Here is an 18952-nt window from a genome sequence, read left to right as displayed (position 1 = left end):
AAAAGTGAACAGCTCTCTCAGAAATGTGTGCGGGCAGAGTGTAGAAGCAAACATTGCGGGATGTGCATGGAAATCCATAGGCAAATTATGTCATAAGACCCCTTGGTATTGTGGGCTGTAACGTTTGCTGTTTTATAAACACAGAGAATATTCATGAGACCAGGATTTCCCACAGAAGAATTGAAATTCCAGGTGTGAGGATAGGATCCAGCAAACATGTGGCAGGCAGTTACTGCACTATATAACCATGGAGAACATCCTGATAGATAAATGGTCAATAAACCCATTATTGATACCTTATGGCCCCTTTCTCACTGGTGTGCTTGCGCAACACGACAAAAGCGCGTGAAAACTAATCTTATGTAACAGTTCACACTGCAGTTATGCTGCCCTTTGAAAAGTCCTGCATGCTGCATCTTTGGTGCAGTTTTTCAAAAATGAACATAAAAGGCACCTCCCATTGTAAGTCAATACGAATGCATCAAAAGTGTATCAGTGCGAAAGGGCCCTAAGTCACTACATTTCTTATTATTACCCACGCAGGCACTGCTTCTTGCTTACTAGTGCGGCACAATGGTTGTGACTTATAACTATTCTAAAAACAATGTTCTATCTCAAAATACCCTATTCTTTCATGGTTTTAACAGTTCTTTATTTTAAAGAAACACAGTGACTGCCCCTGCTAAGCTCTCTTTCTGAAAATACAAATCCCCTGGCTGGCACACTCCATTGGTTTCAGTGCTTGAAGTAACTGTCTCTGAGTAAATATGCATGCTGGGAATTCTGACTGTACTTTTATTTCTCTGACCTTTGTGCTGTTTCAGGTCATTGATCCCGCAGCCAGATGTGGGCAGCAAGGCCAAATGGATTCTAGAAGACTGTAAGAAAACGACAAGAGAAGGGTGCACCAATCTTGTCCATTACCACTAAAAAAGTTGATTAAAATCAAAGAAGGTAGCGTACAATATACTCACAAACATAGGATATGTACAAGCATGTAGGAAATAGGGACTGCTCGCTTCCAGGACACTTCGCTACTGCTGGATAAAGTGATGGCGTCCTCACAACCATGTATGGTCCTCACAACCAGCCATACAAGGTTGTGAGGACGCCATCACGCTTTCCAGCAGTAGAGAAGTGTCCTGGAAGCGAGCAGTCCCTATTTCCTACATGCTTGTACATATCCTATGTTTGTGAGTATATTGTACGCTACCTTCTTTGATTTTAATCAACTTTTTTAGTGGTAATGCACAAGGTCGGTGCTCCCTTCTCTCGTTTTCTTGTAGTGCTTTTTGGATACCCTTGGTCCTAAGGTGGGCAGCAAGACCGCTCCATTTGTGGCTAAATAATCACCCAGATCATTTACCTTTCCTCACACCACTCGAGCGCAGGAGAGATACTGTTTTCTAGAAGACTGTGACCTGAGTTGCATGCTGGAGACAACTGTAATTTAGAGAGAGTCTTCTCATAAGGACTGGTGCCGTACCTTAGCGCAGAAGTAATACTGTTATATATTCTACAACTAGGACAGTAGCATTTTGAGAAGGAGGCCAGCAATGGAACCCTCCTTACATTTTTTATTTTATCATTTCCTTTAGAGGGACTTTGTCCCTGAGTTAGAAATCTCTCACAAAGCAGGCCATACAAATAGCAAGAATTTACACCCAGTCTCCCAACTTCCCATTACTCTGATCCTTACTCTGTTCAAGAGCTTCGGCTGTCTGAAAAATCTCCATATTTGACACTTTTGGGTATGTTGAATGCCTGTGTCCCCCACAACACTCTGTGGTTCCCTCCATTGACCACTATGTAACTACTGTGTCTTGTAGTGATAAAGGGCCAGCAGCAGGGGATCGGGCATTGGACCCACCTGGAAGTGGGTTAAAAGTAAAGCGATCATTGCTCTGAGGTATGGCAGCAGAGACAGGTGAGTGTAGCAGTAATGTCCTGCTTTGTGACAGTTTGTTTAACCTGGTGACACAATAGCATCATGCTTTTTTTTTTAAATATATCATTTTTTATTTTTATTACATTTTTGCATATACTGTACATAGCTAAAGACAGCAGGATTTCATCTGCCTGAAAATTATTACAGCGGGATCCACACACAAGTAAAGCAGTTAAAACGCATAACACTGAAATAAAATCATATCATACGGCTTTACGTCTCTGTGCAATCTTTCGTGTCCCAAATGCTAAATATAAAAAAGATCAATTGAGCTTTTTTTCCGATACAATAAGCTCATCCTTTCCTGCCTTTTGTACTGCAGTTTTTACAGCTTGTCTAGACAAAGGTCTTTGCATGGGCTGAATCCTTGCAAAACAACACTAATTATGCCAGAGACCCTTAATACTTGCGTCCATCTGCCCACATTACAGAGCATTACCGATAATGCTAGTTATACATTTATGGTGACAAAGAAAATACCTACTTAACTTAGCAATTAGCTTTCATCTTTGCTGTATTCCTGTATAGCTCTCTCTCTCTCCCTCTCTCTCTCTCTCTGCAGCTGTAATTTATAGTTTGCATAGTAGATAAAATGTCCCCAGGAAATGGTACAATGAGACGGCGCAGCAAAAAAAGAGAGAAAAAAAAAACAGTTTCTGCTGAGATGTTACACTGGAGAACCGTCCCCAGCAGCCGCACGATATAGGCAGATTTAATAAATACATTTGTTATGCTGGGTCTAAATCCATGCAAACAGGCAAAATAAAATTACTTAAACAACATGGGGCCTGCTCCAGTGACATTCTGGCGAAATAACAATAACGATCTTGCACGAGTATAAAGCTAAATGTAAGGAAAATAACAGCGCACCTTGCAATTGCCAAGAGTAAGGGAAAAAAAAAAAGTACAGTATGTCAATTTATTTATTAAGGTATACATCCATCTCCATGTGCAAAGTGCACGAACCCTCAGCAACTGGAAGTTAGAAAACTTTGCGCATCCAAATTGTTCTTTGCACTATCCTAGAGGATGTACAAGCAATGAAAAGGAACCCTCAATAGTGGGAATTTTAACGGCAACAGGGTTATGTGAAAAATATAACTCAAAATGGTGTCATGTATTATAAGTCCCAGGTTAACATCAGTGCGATGACAGACATCACATGTGATTCAAAACGCACTGCTCTGAAAATCACAGATTGTATGGCTGAATTTGCATCGGATTCGGACACAACACGCACAGGACCCATTTTTGGGTCCGCAGCAGAATTTAGATTGCATGGTGGTTCACACCAATGCGATCCAATTCATGTCCGAACTGACAGTTTGCACTGCGATATGCAAACTGATCTGGAGGTGTTGTTAACTTTGCATTGACACCCCCAGCGATTCACATATGGCCGTGTGAACTGCCTGCAATTTGAATGTGATGCGGGAATTCGCAGTGGATTCGCAGGGTTTATATATATATATATATATATATATATATATATATATATATATATATATATGAGTTTAAAGGAGCCAATAAATATATAATAATGGAGAAAAAAATCATTTTTTGTAAAAAATACAAATATTTTTTATTGAAAAATACCAAGACAATGGGAGAGAGGCATACCTCATTGAGGTATGCCTCTCTCCCCTTTTTGCTTTTTGCAAATTTCATGGATCCTACCATGGTGTATATTCATTAATTGCTCTTTAAATATAATATAATTACATGTGTATGCTTCCTTGATACTTTCATAATATTTTTCATTGTATGTAGAATGTTCACTTGTGAAAGATGTTCGTCAGACTCCTGAAGAAGCCATTTGAAGATGGTGAAACATGTTGAGCAGACATAATCAAGTGCTTTCTTGTTGCTTTTATATGTATTAAAAGTATTGTCTTTGTATTTTTCAATAAAAAATATTTGTATTTTTTACAAAAAATTATTTTTTCTCCATCATTATATATTTATTGGCACCTTTAAAGTCCCATTACCCCATCCATTTGCTCTTGATTACTACTTAGGGATGTGGTGCATCGAATACATTTACTCTCTAGCAATGCATTCCTTATAAATATATATATGTGAGCCGACACTTAAAAGTAAAAAAGCTTTATTATTGACAAAAAACATTCAAGATAAAAACATTTAATAGCTTAGATACAAAGGCTATACAATACATAGTTTATGTTTGATATACAATATCCCCACCAAATGTGGGTCACAACTTGAGTTAGTTCCCAAAATGTAGATACCCAACGCGTTTCAAGAACGGTAAATCTCTGCTCTTCTTCAGAGGTCAAGATACAGTATCTCACAGAAGTAAGTACACCCCTCACATTTTTGTAAATATTTTATTATATATTTTTATGTGACAACACTGAAGAAATGACAAGCTGTATACTCACTACTTTACATTGTAGCAAAGTGTCATTTCTTCAGTGTTGTCACATGAAAATATATAATAAAATATTTACAAAAATGTGAGGGGTGTACTCACTTCTATGAGATACTGTCCACTACAGAAAGGAAATATACTGTATAATAGAAACATAAAACTAGATATAATAGATAAATATAACATAGAGTTGTCATTTAACTGCTTTCAGACCGCAGAAATACTGCGGCAGGCTGGCCCTCCTGCACGAACCGCTGCAGTCACGCGCCTGCAGCTAGGGGGCGAGCACACGCCTCCAGCAGCGCGCTCCCTCCCCCACTCGGCAGCGGGGACTCTGATGCACGGGTCAGGCGGTTCCGATTGCTGCCTGCCACCCACGATCATTCCCCGCTGAGAGAGAAGAACGGTCAGCTGTTGTAAACACAGCTGACCGTTCTTCTCTCTAGAATGATCACAGAGCTTCTGTGGTCCTTCTACATAGGATCACAGGTCTCTATGGTCATTTCAGAAGCCACGCCCCCCACAGTTAGAAACACGTCCCTATGTACACATTTAACCCTTTGATCGCCCCTGGGTTAACCCCTTCCTTGCCAATGGCATTATTACAGTAACAGTGCATATTTTTAGCACTGATTACTGTAGTAATGTCACTGGTCCCCTCAAAAGTGTCAAAAATGTCAGTTAGGAGTCCGATCTGTCCACCGCAATGTGGCAGTCCCTCTAAAAATCGCAGATCGCCGCCATAACTAGTAAAAAAAAAAAACAATTAAAATGACATAAATCTTTCCCGTATGTTTGTAGACGCGATAACTTTTGCTCAAAACAATCAAAATAAGCTTATTGCGATTTTTCTTTACCAAAAATATGTGGCAGACAACAAATTGGCCTAAAATTTTAAAAAATTTAGATTCTTACAATTTTTGGGGGGGAATTATATAAAGCAGAATGTGAAAAATATTGTTTTTTTTTAGAATTGTCGCTCTATTTTTGTTTATAGCGCAAAAAATAAAAATCGCAGAGGTGATCAAATACCACCAAAAGAAAGCTCTATTTGTGGGAAAAAAAGGACATAATTTTTATTTAGGTACAGCGTCGCACAAACGCGCAACTGTCCCTTAAAAATAAGGCAGTGCCGAATCGCAAAAGATGGCCTGGCCATTAAGGGGGCAAATCCTTCCGGTCCAGAAGTGGTTAAAGGAAGGTGGGTATTTACCTATTACAATGTGGTACAGTATGCTGTCAGAATAGCCATAATAGAACAATGTATAAAATCATAAAACACATCCTTGAATGACCACAGGGAGGAACGCGAGGAGACCTGGCCAAAAACCTATGAGCCACTGGGGTCGCAAGAAAAACCCACAAACCAGAAAGCAACTCTAAAAGCACCAGTAAAAAAGCAGAGGGTCAAAGTGTCAGAGTGTAAAGCTAAATGTAAGGAAAGTACCAGTCCACCTTGCAAGAGGAAGGAAAAAAAAAGTATGTTGATTTATTTAATAAGGTATACATCCATCTACATGTGCAAAATTCACGAACCCTCAGCAACCCTAGGTTTGAAAACTTTGCACATCCAAAATGATCTTTGCACTTAATCTTAATAGATAAGTGAACCTTCAGAAAAAAAAAAAAAAACATTGAAAAAGATAAAGCTGAACTCCAGGCAGACAAAAAAAATGCCATTAAGCAAATTACACATTCCTTTAATTATAAAAATCAAAAGGACCTATGTTGTGGTGCCATTCATTCTGAAAGATCCCAAATACTGGTAAAATGGCAGGCACCCGCACTGTAGCGCACCACAACACACATGTCCTGGGTTTCTCTACTCTAGGTTAAAAAAAATGGGTCATGTCCAACATTCAGGTTATTGCCATATGTTGGCAGACCATTCCTAATTAATTATTTAACCCACTGAAATGGCCCAGAGCATTGTAAATGGGCCCTAAATGTATTTTTAAACAGAACTGGCATAAATATCTGAATTTGTCATTTAACAAAGCCTTGCATTATTCTTTATTCCTGACAGTTTTGACAGTTTTTTGAGTGTTATCAACTGGGAGGTTAGACAGTAGATAGAACAGCCACTGCTCTGGCGGGGAGAGAATACAAGTAAAAAAAAAAAATCTATAGAAGAATAGCTAAACCATCACAGTAAAACAATTGGAGATGTCGGTTATAGAAGGTTTAATGAGAACATATGAGTGGGCTGATTACATAACACACTGTAAAACAACTAACCATAGCCATAGAAGTCCAGATGGCTACTAACCCAGATAGAAAGAAATTTAGCTGCAAGTTTAAAAATGACTTGCCAAGCTATTGCTAGACTTGCCAGACTTCACAAGTTTGTTGCACAATTGCAGCAAGTCTGCATTGCATGACTCCAGATCAACTTTCTTTGCAAACTTTCTGCAAGTTCTGGTTCAGTTATGTTGTACAATAGTCATCCCACCACAGGGGTCACTGTGGAGGAATTTCATGCTGTAGAATTGCAGAGCTCTTGCTGTAGACTCACCACTGCAACTTTGCTCTTGTTAGAGACTTGCTCATGACTCTAACAAGGGAGGGGGCATGCAATGCTATAGGGCCAGGGCCAGGGCCGGGACAAAGGATGGGCAGAAGTGACGGCTGCCCTGGATGCAGCATGTATTGTAGCGATGATGGCCGCTATAAGTTCTTTCTATTTTAGGACTTTCAGGAGTAGTGACAGCATGATCTCTACTTCTGTCAGCTCAGCACTCGAAGTGGCAAGGAGAGGAGGCGCAGGCTGTGATTTCACTCTTCCTTATTAAGCTCCCGCCTAATGAAGGGGGGAGAGAGAGCGCAGTTTGGCATCTTTGCCCTGGGCACTGTATGATCTTGTCCCGGTGTTCTATCAGAATGCTGCTACCCATCCAATTGTGCAACGGAAGTGACTTTCGGACCAAAAAACACTTACTGCTCATGCCCAATGCATTCCACCATGCGTTCCAATACGTCATGATCTGACAGGTAGCAGTAATGATAGAACCACCATGCAGACATCATACTAAACCCAGCTTCGTCTTTAATTCTGAGTATTTTTAGCAATCAAGTATATTACATAAATAAATATAGTGTATTGACATCTGTGATGCTCTTTGGATGTTACAATTTGAAAGAAGCTGGACACTAGCAATAGGAAGGTGGCGAGGGCAGTGTTGGTACACCCTGCACTGCTTATCGCTAACACTTTATGCTTTCATAATTAAACATCCATACAGCATCACAGATATCTATGTTTATTTATTTACGCTCACTTTATTACTAAAATTACTCTGAAATGAAAGAAGTAGCTAGGTGTACTAAGATGTCCACATGGGTGTTTTATCAGATTACGGCTGTTCTATCAGATTACTGCTACCTGTCATTGCGCCTGCGCAGTAAGTGGTTTTTCGTTTGAACGACACTTCCGCTGCACAATCTGATGGGTAGCAACACCGGCACCGGCACTGTATAGGGCCATAGGATCTGTAGTGTTGCCCCTACTTGCAACATGCTATTATTAAAAAGCAGCCCTTGAGCTCCATTCAAATGACTGTACCTACACCAGAGTGAAGCATTGCGGGGGAACAATTATGTCAGTGTGCTCCAAGAAACACGTTTCCTCAGTCTGCCCCTCCCAGTGATCACTCTTTAGGTAGAATTGTAATATTCTAGTTCACAAGATGTGATACAGTGTTGGGGGGGGGGGGGGGGGGTGGGGCGGCAATATTAGAATTGACATGGTATCTCAGATTCAACTAGGTGTACTGGTGTCTTTATTCAACCCAACCAACTATGTAACAATGTGACTATCCCATTCCAGAAATTAGTAACTGACCCTGCATAATACCCTAACAAAGATGATGCTGGCCTTCTGGAGAGAAAGAACATAGAATAAATCATCAGGAGAAGTACTGTGATCTCTTTGAGAAGTAATAATTATCTGAAAGTGTTCTTTGCATTACCATAAAGTCAACCTGCCAGGATAGAAATATGGGAGCCACTTCTGCCAAGTTGTATACATGAACTCTCACCATGTAAAACAACCTTTTCAATTTCAAACAGAAATGAAAGGCAATACAGGTTTGTGTAAATATACAGTATATATACTGTATATATATATATATATATATATAAATGTATATATATATCTATATTTATATATTTATATTGTTGTAAATACCCCCCCCCCTCTTTTTATATGTAGGTATTAGGGTCCTTTATTTATGGTACTAAGGTTTGAACAAACTACACAGACACAGATTTAGCCGTTATAAGAAAAAACACGTTTTGTTAGGCCTCTTGCACACGATACTCCTGTTTGAGCATCTCGCGGCTTGAAAAAGCTCGGTACAGCTTTTTGAGCTTAAATACAGCCCATTAATTGTAATGGGCCTATGCACACAGGCGGGTAAACAAGCGCTGTGCATTTTCAGTAAGAACAAAATAGGAAAATCTGCATTTTTGGTCAGTAATTTAAGCCTCAATGCACGCAATGTACAATGTACTCAATGCACTGTAATGTGCAGTGCTATGGACAGTGGTCTGAGGAGGCCTGTAATGTGCAGTGCTATGGACAGTGGTCTGAGGAGGCCTGTAATGTGCAGTGCTATGTACAATCTGATGAGGCCTGTAATGTGCAGTGCTCTGGACAGTGGTCTCATGAGGCCTGTAATGTGCAGTGCTCTGGACAATCTGATGAGGCCTGTAATGTGCAGTGCTCTGGACAGTGGTCTCATGAGGCCTGTAATGTGCAGTGCTCTGGACAATCTGAGGAGGCCTGTAATGTGCAGTGCTCTGGACAATCTGAGGAGGCCTGTAATGTGCAGTGCTCTGGATAGTGGTGTGAGGAGGCCTGTAATGTGCAGTGCTCTGGACAATCTGAGGAGGCCTGTAATGCTGCACAGTGCTCTGGACGATCTGAGGAGGCCTGTAATATGCAGTGCTCTGGACAATCTGAGGAGGCCTGTAATGCTGCACAGTGCTCTGGACGATCTGAGTAGGCCTGTAATGCTGCACAGTGCTCTGAACTCTCTGCGTTCACTGAAAAGCTAATTTATGACATATTTCTTTTACGTTATATAAAAAAACGTATCATCATCATCATATATTTAACACTTTGCAGCAAATCAGTAAACTTATTCAAAACATGTAGCCCTTAATTTATATGCATGACAGCATCACACCACATGTTCATTTGAAACTCATGAACATCTATACACGGTGGTAATACTTTCTATAAAGAATTTTAAAAATCTTAAACAGTAAAGAAGTAAAAAGAGCTCTGTGTCACAAAGCATTATGTGCTTTTTTTCATTCCACAAACCTAACATTGTGATACGTGTGTATCCATTTAGCAAGAACAGCAGTACTGCAACATATTCCAGCATCATATAAAAGAAGGCACCCCTGACATCCTTCTAGATTTACCTTTTGCTCCTCTATGCAGAAAAACTAGAAGCTATTAGCTTGTACTTCGAAATAGATTTTAAGGATGTATTTTTTTAAACATAAAACTAATAGGTAGAAATCCTTATGTCTGCAGACAACATTGATAACAGGCATAAGGAAGCTCTCATAGGGCAGAAAGCACAAGGCAAAAAGTCAAAAGTCAAATTATCAAACTTGGTTGGATATAAAAGGAGTTAGGGTGTGTGCAAGCATTCTTCAAGGATTAAAATAAAACTTTGAATCTTGTGCCAAACCGGTTTCAGTATCCTGCAGTGTCATGCAGATCTGTGTATGGTTTTGGATTGAGCAGACTGTACCATGACATGAATGAGCAATCATTTTATTTAGACATCTAGTCCATGTACATTGCTGTGACTTATATTCCAAAATTTCTACTATCTGCAATGTTGGAATATTGTATAGCTTATTGGTAAATACATTTAATTTAAAATGAACTGTAACTTCCTACTTTCCTGTCAATGTTTGTTTAGTAATTAATCCAAGGATATTTTCCTAGGAAGGTGAGTCTCTGAAATCACCCAAGTAGTTTGCCCACATATGTAAAAGATATCCAAATATCCTCCAGGACTTTTTCAGAGCCTCTCCAATCCTATGGAATTCCTTACCCTAATCTTTCCAACTATCTCCTACTATAATAGCTTTTAGAGGATCCCTGAAAACCCTCCTCTTCAGAGAAGCCTATCCTACCCACACCTAACAACTGTATTTTTTTTTTTTCTCCATCAGCTCATCCCCCACAGTTATTTCCTTATGTTTCACTTGACCCTCTCTTATAGATTGTAAGCTCTAACGAGCATGGCCCTCTGATTTGTATTGTCTGCCCTCATGTTGTAAAGCGCTGCGCAAACTGTTGGCGCTATATAAATCCTGTATAATAATAATAATAATAATGGTTTATCGACTTCATCTTTACCATATAAAATGTCAGTTTCTTCCAATGAAACAATTTGCAATATTTGCTTCCTGTGAAGTGTGGTGAAAGTACTCAGCTAAGGTGTGTCTGCTTTTTCTGAAGTCTCAGTTTAAAGCACATACAAGCTAAATCAATCCAGTTCACATATTCACATTGAAAATCTTTTGCTCAAAATTCCAAACTCCACCCATTGGTTGTGAGGGCTCAGTCTCAAAGCCAACCTTACATTTTAGAACAGGGGTGTCTAAACTTTCTAATCAAAGCAGTTTACCATCCGTCAGACTTTAGGGGGGCTGGACTGTAGCCAGTGGGAGTAGAAATTGTCCTGGAGTCCATGGGAATAAACAATGTGTCTTTGGTATTAGGGTGAGGAATAGCGCCCCATTGTTGATGTCAGTGTGAGGAATAGTGTCCCATCTTTGATGTCAGTGGGAGGAATAATGCCCCATCCTTGGTACTAGTTGGAGGAATTTTGGTAGTAGTGGGGGGGGGGAGAAGGTGCCCCATCATTGGTATCATTGGGGGTAATAGTGTCCCATTATTGGTGTCAGTGGGAGGAATAGTGACCCATTGTTGATGTCAGTGGGAGGAATAGATCCATATCATTAACTTTAGGAATAGTGCCCCCTTTTTAATGTCACCACCAGGAATTTCTCCCCATTGTTGGTGTCAGTGGAAGGAATAGTGTCTTGTATCAGTGGAAGGAAAAGTATCCCAAGCCATGGGTAGGTGAGGGTTGTTGTCTGACAGTCTATTCGGTCCCTCAACAGCCACTGGCTAGCTCAGGAGCCATCCTCAGACATCTGAATGTCACCTCATTTGGTCATATCGGTCATGATATCATCTTGCTGCTGAAGCCTCCTAGAGATCTGTTAGATGATACATGCAACCAATGACCACCTTAAACTAAAACACCAGTTAGAGATGGACTGGCCTTTAACAGACACACAATTTAGGAACACTCTGGTCTTTAAAATAAACATTTACACGATTGCAATGTACTTCGGAACGCTAAGAAGCTCTGTCATAATTTGTCACAAGTTTGCCGTTGCTTTGCTTTGATCTTTATGTGTATAGAATTTAAATGGCATCATTAGTCATACACGTATACTTAATTAACCAATATGCAGTCACTCGATAGAGCTAAAGGACAGGAAAACATCAATTCTCACCGCATACAAATACCAGGTTATTTTAAAGGTGACTGAATCTGCTGAAACCCTCCTGCATGGAAATTGTAGGCCCATTAAATGGTGTGCGAGAACAGAATCTGAGGTCACATTGGCTGCATTGCATTAAAGAATCTCTTCTTTGTGAACTCATAAATTATTTGTTGGAGTACAGATGAATACACTACAGCAAGCCAACACGTATCAGGTTTATCTCTGAATTCAGCTGAGGAAATCAGCTTTATATCGCAGAGCAATCACTCATTACCCGTCCGAAATGTCAATTTCTTTACAAAGCGCGGTTACCCAGAAAGTCACTTCTAGCATGAACTGATAAAATGCTTGACCGCTAAAGCTCATGGTAGACTAAAGAGATCTTATTTATTTACAATTGCTTTCAATTACTTACAGTGGAGGCATACCCCTACATGCCCTCAATTGTTCTCTTGCAGTTGGGGCGATCCATTGATTAGATTTTATGTTCCCCACTATTGAGGAAGGGCTAGCTTCAAGGGCATCTGTAGAGCACACAAACACATGTTTGTTTGCTACAAATCTGAATGTCTGGATGGCTGAGCAGTCCTTTTTCTGTTGACAGATAATGTCTTACAGCCCAAGACAAAAAACCTATTAATGCCGCTTACTATTCCTTAGATGTGGTGGCTTCATTTGTTTTCTTTTAAGGTTTGTAGCCTTCATTTTCACACTTCCTGTCTAGGGTGGCAACGGTCACTCACTGTACTGTATCTATAGAGATAGAGAGGCAGCATTGTCATCTTAGAACAAGATTATAATAACCTTCCCTTCTGCTCTTCTCCATAACATGGGGGGGGGGGGGTTCTATAATTCTTAGAGACAGTTGAGAACAATGGGCAGTTTGCATTTATCGAACGTATATTCATTCTTAGGGTTTACACACTCTTCTACTGGCATATTTAGTGCTTGTAATTTAAAGGGTTACACCACTAAGCGCAGATCTGTGGAGAAAGGACTGGTGAGTGTAATGTGAAAAGAAATTTGTTCAGTAGAGATGAGTGGAGTGATTTCGGCAAAATTGATTTTATTGCAAAATTAACAATTTCGCCGTCAGCTAAATGTTACCAAAGCAAAACTCTCTCAATTTTGCTCACTAAGCTGATTGGGTGAAATTTTGTTTTGCAAAAAAAAAAAAAAAAAAAACTCAATTTATTTTAAATTAAGAAGTTTTTTTTTCAAAGTGATGGGTGTAATTAGGGTAGTTTTTTTTATTAGTATTCTTTCTTGTCTATAGAATGATTATTTGTGTACTATCACATTAAAGCTAAACTCCAGTCAGCATTTAAAAATAAGTATTGTGCCCCCCCCCCCCCCTACTGAAGACTAAATACAGGGGAGGTGTAAGGTAGTTAAATGCTTGTTTATTATATGGAGGTGGGGGTTAAAATTAGAGGAATACTTACCTTGTTCATCGAGGGACTGCCCACATTCCAGGAGCCAGTGTTCTCCTCCATTCCTGGAAAATGAACCCTAGTCATCCAGTGGGGAGGAAGCCTGTGGGCGCGGGGAAATAAGGTAAGTATTCCCCTGATTTACAACCATCTAATTAAACAAGTGTTTAACCCATCAAATAATGTGTGTGTGTAATCATTATTTTTGATAGGCTGGTTTAAATGTTTTTTTTTCTTGCGGGTTTTGCTTTTTCTTGCCTATGAGCAGCCATATTTTGTCACAGGGTAGTATAAGGGATCTTTTATAATGGAACAGCTATTTAAAGCTCACTGCACCCTTATAAATCACCATGAAGATTTTTTAGGAACTCTGTGAACAAAAGTATTCACAAACCTCTAGACCTCCGGAAGGTTTTACCCCCTTCACGACCAGATCCATTTTTGTTATTCAGCACTGTGCTGCTTTATTTATTTATTTATTTTTAATTCTCATTTGTTTTTTTCATATGCAACATACAAACTTGAAATATTCAACATACAGCACTACAATGCATCAGCACCAGCGGACAATGCAGCTCTTATATAATATTGTGACATAGTCATTTAAAGAAATGGCAACATAAGCACTTACATCTCCAAATAACAGTTCTCTTAAGGTATAGACATCAAATATCCTAGGCGCTCACAAGGATCCTCAAATGCTCAGTACCATTTCCTCCACAAGAACCTCTACTATATAGAAAATCAATCTGATGCAGTGGATTTGTCATAGATTCAACCTCCCCACATATTTTGAAATTTAGTTGGTACACCTCTACTAATATATGTAGCCTTAAACAATGGTAATGCTTTATTTACCAGTGCCTTCCAAGCAAAAATAGTAGGGGCTACCAGTTTCTTCCATGACAAAATTATGATTTTGCGTGCATAATAGAGAAGTAGGGTAAGTAGCAAACAGATCACCTTTTTGGGTGCTAGTGGGTCAACCAGGCCCAATAATAGTTGATATTAATTGTTGTGGCCATCTAAACACAGTTTACAACCTCTGACCAAAACTGCTGAATTGGTGCACCTACTATGCAACCTACTCCAGCAAAGTTACACCTCCAGCAGTTTGATGAATATGTGGGAAACATCCTCACTAGTTTAGCAGGGGGAAATAAAATCTATGCAATAGCCATGAAATTGAGAGATGCTTGCTTCTTGGGATGAAAGCAATGGCAAACCTAGACAACATATAAAAAGCAGAGACATCAACCTACTGACAAAGTCCCATATAATCAAAGCTATGGTATTTCCCATTATTAACCTATGGCTGTGAAAGTTGGACCATAAGGAAGGCCGAATGCCGAACGATTGATGCTTTTAAATATGGTGTTGAAGAAGACTCTTGAAAGACCCTTGGACGGCAAGAAGATCAAACCAGTCAATTCTGAAGGAAATAAACCCTGAATATTGACTGGAAGGACAGATCCTGAAGCTGAAACTCGAATACTTTGGCTACCTACTGTAAAGCGAGAACTCATTGGAAAAGACCCTGATGCTGGGAAACATGGAAGGAAACAGGAGAAGAAGATGACAGAAAACAAGATGGATATATAGCATCATCGAAACAATGATCATGAAGATAAACAAGCTCCGGGAGGCAGTGGAGAAAAGTCTAGCGCACTATGGTCTATGAGGTCACAAAGAGTCGGACACGGCTAATCTACTGAACAACAACAACAACATAGAAGTTTTAGTGCATCAAATAACAGGAGCGCTCCATTCCCTACCAATGCAGCCACCGTCTTGATCCCAAACCTTGTTCAAATAATGGGATCAGGGTAAGAAAAGAAATGGGTTAGCTGAGGATTCTTCCACAGTGGTAAATACAGGGATACCATTCTGTCCTACTTAATTTAAGCTCTCCCAGTCACTTCCCACACTCTGACAATAGCTTGCATAGACCCAGTGAGAGGATAAGGGGCCCTGCACCCACGAAACACTAAATGAGATAATGCCCTGTAGGAGCCTTTGACTGACGCCATCTATGTTTAGAAAAAACTGTCCCATTACAAAATATCTGGAACAATTAGGTACTGATAGCCCCTTCTTTCCAAGGTTGTGCAACACTTGTAATCTATAGCACTGTGCTACTTTAACTGACAATTGCGCCGTCATACAACACTGAACGCCAATGACATTTATATAATTTTTTTCTACACAAATTGGGCTTTCCTTTGGTGGTATTTGATCACCACTGGGTTTTTTATTTTACAAAGAAAAAAGTGACAATTTTGAAAAAAAAAAAAAACTCCAATATTTTTAACTTTCTGTTATAAAACACTTCCTTACAGGATGTCTTTTACTTACAACTTACAAGCCAACCTCAATGCACTATTTCATTGGGCAACTATGTGGCAAATGAGGTTTAATGTTGTTAAATGTAAAGTTATGCACTTAGGGGCTAAGAATATGCATGCATCATATATACTAGGGGGAGTACAACTGGGGGAATCTATAGTGGAGAAGGATCTGGGGGTTCTGGTAGATCATAGGGTTTAATAATAGCATGCACTGCCAAGCTGTGGTTTCCAAAGCAAGCAGAGTACTTTATTGTATTAAGAGAGGCAAGGACACCAGACAGAAAGATACCATTTTGCCGCTGTACAAATAATTAGTAAGACCTCATCTGGAATATGCAGTTCAGTTTTGGGTACCAGTTCTCTAAAAGGATAGCTGGGAACTGAAGAAAGTGCAGAGAAGAGCAACCAATCTGATCAGAGGCAAGGAGGAGCTCAGCTATAAGGAAAGATTAGAGGAACTGATTTTATTCTCTATTGAGAAGAGGAAATAAACCGCTTGCCGACTGCGCACAGTATATTTACTGCGGCAGTCAGCCCCGGCCAGGCAGAGTGACGTAGATCTACGTCGCTAGCCTGTCACCGGGTTTTGAGCCAATAGCGGGCGAGCGCGCGCCCGCCTCGGCTCGTTCACAGAGGAGTCCGGGCGTGTGACCGGCGGACCCGATGTCCGCCGGTCACACTACGATCGTCGGTAGAGCGGGAGAAAGGTGGGCGGCTTATGTAAACAAGCCGCCTGTCATTCTCCTCTGTGTAAAAATGGAGATCAGACGGTTCTACTATGTAGAACCGTTGATCTCTGTTTTTACAGTAGTAGCCATGTCCCATCACAGTTAGAATTACACCCCTAGGACACACTTAACCCCTCTCTCTCCAATACAGTTAACCCCTTCCCTGCCAGTGTCATTTTTACAGTAACAGTGCATATGTATAGCACTGATTACTGCAGTAATGTCACTGGTACCCCCAAAGTGTCAAAAATGTCAGTCAAGGGTCCAATCTGTCCGCCGCAATGTCGCAGTACCGCAAAAAAATCGCAGATCGCCGCCATTACTCGTTAAAAAAAAAAACACCAAAAATGACAAAAATCTTTCCCTTTGTTAGTAAACGCGATAACTTTTGCGCAAACCAATCAAAATATGCTTTTTGCGATTTTTTTTTACAAAACATATGTAGCATAAAACAAATTGGCCGAAAATGTTAAAAAATGTTGATTTTTACATTTTTTGGGGGGGGAATTTCATATAAAAAAAAGTGAAAAATATTGTTATTTTTGCAAAATTTACGCTCTTTTTTTGTTTATAACTCATGATCAAAAAATCGCACAGGTGATCAAATACCACCAAAAGAAAGCTCTGTTTGTGGGAAAAAAAGAACGTCAAATTCGTTTAGGTACAGCGTTGCACGACCGCGCAATTGTCCGTTAAAGTCACGCAGTAAAAAATCGCAAAAAAAACCCTGGTCAGGAAGGGGGTAAAATCTTCCGGGGCTTAAGTGGTTAAGGGGGTATACATCAACATGTATAAATACATAAGGAGTCCATATAGTGAACTTGATGTTGAGTTATTCACTTTAAGATCATCACAGAGAACAAGGGGGCACTCTTTACGTCTAGAGAAAAAGAGATTTCGTCTCCAAATACAGAAAGGTTTCTTCACAGTAAGAGCTGTGAAAATGTGGAATAGACTCCCTCCAGAGGTGCTTCTGGCCAGCTCAGAAGATTGCTTTAAAACAGGCCTGGATTATTTCCTAGGTGTACATAATATAACTGGGTACAAAATATTTATAGATAAAGTTGATCCAGGGAATATCCGATTGCCTCTCGGGGGATCAGGATGGAATTTTTTCCCCTGCTGTAGCAAACTGGATCGTGCTTTGCTTGGGTTTTTCGCCTTCCTCTGGATCAACTGTGGGTAAAGCATTGTGTATATGGGATTGTATGGTTGTGTTTTCTTTTTTGTTTTTTATTGGTTGAGCTAGATGGACTTGTGTCTTTTTTCAACCTGACTAACTATGTAACTATGCAATAAAATCAAATTTCTTCATAAGTTTAGGCCAATATGTATTTTGCTACATGTCTTTGGCAAAATACGTGTATATTACTACTGTGTATAATTATTCATTTTGTTTACTATTTTTTTTACATACTGTCACCAGTGCAGTACAGCATCATACGTACACCATAGTACACTGTACTATTCGGGCGTGAAGGTTTGTCAGGGATTTTTTTTTTAACTGTGATTGCTTGCTTTCTGTTGTCATGCTGTGATTGGCTATAGCTAATCACATGGTACAGAGTGCTGTGATTTGCCCAGGTACCATGTAAAAAATGTGGGCCAGACACAGCATTACTTCAGAAAGCACAACTGTTGTAAATAAAACTCTTCAAGTTGTGCATAGATTGTGATCATGTGATCCCCCAGCCGCTCAAAGCACAAACTGAGTATCAGGAACTGTAATCCGCTGTGCCCACCACTGTGTCCAGTTACGATCCGGTTAGAACCAAGGGTTGTGCCTGTGCACATGTCCGAAACAAAGTATTTATATGTTGCTGAGCCTGCCAGTGCCACCCACCTAAAATGGTTAAAATATTTTCCTCAATAGTCACAAAGAATATAAATCCACTTTGTGTGCACCAAATGCAAATCCAAATACTATCTTGTAAAACTAGTGGTGATATCATCACTGTGCTGTACATAACCTGTACAGAGAGCAGAGCTGTGGGAGGAACCCAGCAGTCCCCACCCACTACAGGATTCCTGCAGAAAACTAGAGGAGGAAGCGGAGACAAGACCAGTCACCCTGCACAAGGAGACAGAGCAGCAGCGACCGGTCTTTATTACAAAAAGCTTCTACACAATGTAAAGTTTCACACTAGATTACTACACAGATCTGGATAAAATACACAAAGCACACCGAGTTTACACATGCCTCTTATATGTAGACAATAGGCTGGTGGTATGTGGGTCCAGAGGTGAATGCTATTTACACATCACACAATCTTCCAGCCATTTTCATTGATTAGTTTTAGGACTAGCAAATGGTACTTTGCACCTTCACTTTTCTGCGTAGTAGAGAAACGATTTAGACTTTCCCAAGGAGAGACTTTACAACAAGCTAGAAAGTCTCCACATGTAATAATTACATCTGACTGCTGAAAGATGCTAAAAGATTTGGCCACCTCTTGACTTTGCAGCCCAACTCTGGTCACCAAGCATCAGAAAGGATGTCCTTGAGCTGGAGAGACTCCAGAAAAGGATAAGAAGCTAAGGGGGCTGGAGGA

The 18952-nt window shown here is 40.0% G+C and overlaps 1 protein-coding gene across 19 annotated transcripts in view; it reads right to left on the bottom strand.

The window, feature by feature from the left end:
* BAZ2B (bromodomain adjacent to zinc finger domain 2B) overlaps nt 1-18952 on the bottom strand; it is a 427534-nt gene that overhangs the window by 120226 nt on the left and 288356 nt on the right. The gene's annotated exons all lie outside the window — the stretch shown is intronic.

The sequence above is a fragment of the Pelophylax lessonae genome (genome assembly GCF_965119305.1).
Source record: "Pelophylax lessonae genome assembly, chromosome: 6".
Taxonomy (NCBI): Eukaryota; Metazoa; Chordata; class Amphibia; order Anura; family Ranidae; genus Pelophylax; species Pelophylax lessonae.
This window is presented reverse-complemented; position numbering and strand designations above follow the sequence as displayed.